The sequence below is a fragment of the Nyctereutes procyonoides genome, unplaced genomic scaffold (genome assembly GCF_905146905.1).
Source record: "Nyctereutes procyonoides isolate TBG_1078 unplaced genomic scaffold, NYPRO_anot_genome, whole genome shotgun sequence".
Classification (NCBI taxonomy): domain Eukaryota; kingdom Metazoa; phylum Chordata; class Mammalia; order Carnivora; family Canidae; genus Nyctereutes; species Nyctereutes procyonoides.
In genome coordinates, this window is record NW_026575142.1 from 17,622,677 (window position 1) to 17,624,794 (window position 2,118).

A 2,118-nucleotide genomic window follows, 5' to 3' on the forward strand; every position below is an offset into this window, starting at 1 on the left:
GAGTCCAATGACTGCACCTTTTCTTCCTTAGGAAAAGCACCTCATTCCAAGTGACAAAGGCTTTCTGGGAGGAGGAATCCCTAAGTTAATCTTGAAGGCCATATGAAAGTTAGCTCGATGGAAAAGAGGACAAAGGTCTTTGAGGCAGAGTGAGGCTTATGTGCTGGAGATGTCACATGGCACAGCCCAGTTGAGACCACAGACTTGGAACCTGGGTTGAGGGCCATGGGGAGGGATGAAGATAGAGTGAAGGGTATCAGTGGTCAGGCCACGAAGAACCAGAGGCTATGCTGTGGGACTTCCTGGTCCACACCATGCCCTCTGTCTGAAACACCCTTCCTCTTCCCATCTGACTCATCCAAATTCATTTTTTTTAATATTTTATTTATTTATTCATGAGAGACATATATAGAGAGAGGCAGAGACACAGACAGAGGGAGAAGCAGGCTCCATGCAGGGAGCCTGATGTGGGACTCGATCCCAGGTCTCCAGGATCATGCCCTGAGCTGAAGGCAGGCACTTAACCGCTGAGCCACCCGGGCTGCCCACCAAATTCATATTTGGCTTTCTCCTTGAAATCTTTCTCATCTGATTCTGAAGCAACTTCTCTCTCCTCCAAAATATCCTGGCAATCGCTATCCTAACAATAGATTTGATATGATGATGATAATAATGTTATGTCTGTAGAGTAATTATCATTTTCAAGAACCTTTTGCCTTCATCATGAAGTCTGATCTGCATAACCGAACAGGTATCATTTCCTTCAGAGCCACCTTGGCCTATTAAAGCTACCACCGCTCGTGCTCAGCCTCTGACTAGCTTGAGAGTCCCTTCGGTCCGCAACTCTGCCTCTGGCTTCCCTGCATCTCTCACGACGCCTAACACAGCAACGTCTCGTGGACAGTTGGTGCTCAATACATGCGCTGGCTTCATTTTGATGTGCCTCCTACTGAATCCGTTAGCATCGTGGTTGTGTGTGTCTTCAGCCGGCATGGTAGGAACCTGTTCACACTTCCTCAGAAATGACTTATAAGTGAATAACGAAGAAATGGCAGCCCTGGGAGTTTAGCAAGTCAGAGCTCTGTTCTATAAACAGTCTAGTGCCTTCAACACAGAGAAAAAAAACCACTATTTTTTAAAACTCCAGGGACTCTTTTGAGCTCCTCTTTAGGGATATGGCTCCAAATGGCCTAGCATCCTACACATTGCTGGCTGGCTAACTGGGTAGTTAGGGCATCCTGCGTCAGCAAAACTAACCGCAGCCAAGAGTTTAATCCTGATGAATCTAATTAACTGCTATGACTCCAAAAGAGAAGAGTTGGTGGCCGCCCTTTTATTTCCAATTATCTTTCTCATCTGTAGTACCCCATCCCTCACTCACCCCACCCCTAGGAGTTCTTCCCTGTGAGATTTCCAGTTCATTCTTAAAACCCAAAGCACTACTCTGGGAAACGAACTAGGGGTGGTGGAAGGGGAGGTGGGCGGGGGTGGGGGTGACTGGGTGACGGGCACTGAGTGGGGCACTTGATGGGATGAGCACTGGGTGTTATTCTATATGTTGGCAAATTGAACACCAATAAAAAATAAATTTATTAAAAAATAAAATAAAATAAGATGCCTAAGTGCCAATTTTATTTAAAAAAAAAAGAAAAACAAAAACCCAAAGCACTAAAGAACTAGTTTCACAACCTACGTATCTTCTATCCTTCTCGTCTGCAATGCACTGAATTCTTGAACGGCTTGAATTGATGCCTTGTGTTCTGGGCTGTTCTTTGACCCTTGCAAGCTCCCTGGGTTAGGTTGGAGAAGAAGGTGTCTGTTTCGTGAACTGGACTAAGACGGTGAACTTTGGCAACTGAATTCAGTCACTGATGTATTAGATTTATTGAAGATCTTTTTTTTCTAAGAAGGTCTCCTGGTGTAGTTGAGAGCACTAAACATCGTAATCTCGAAGAGAGGGAAAATAGGGATGAAAACCACAGGGGTGGAAGTCTGAGATCTGTAAGGAAAATTAAAGGAGGTAGATAAGAAAACAGCCAAAGACAATCCAAACGCAGTAGGAATCTAAGCAGCCTTCAGAGACAAATGCAAACAGTGGAAGAAGCATAATGTACTAGG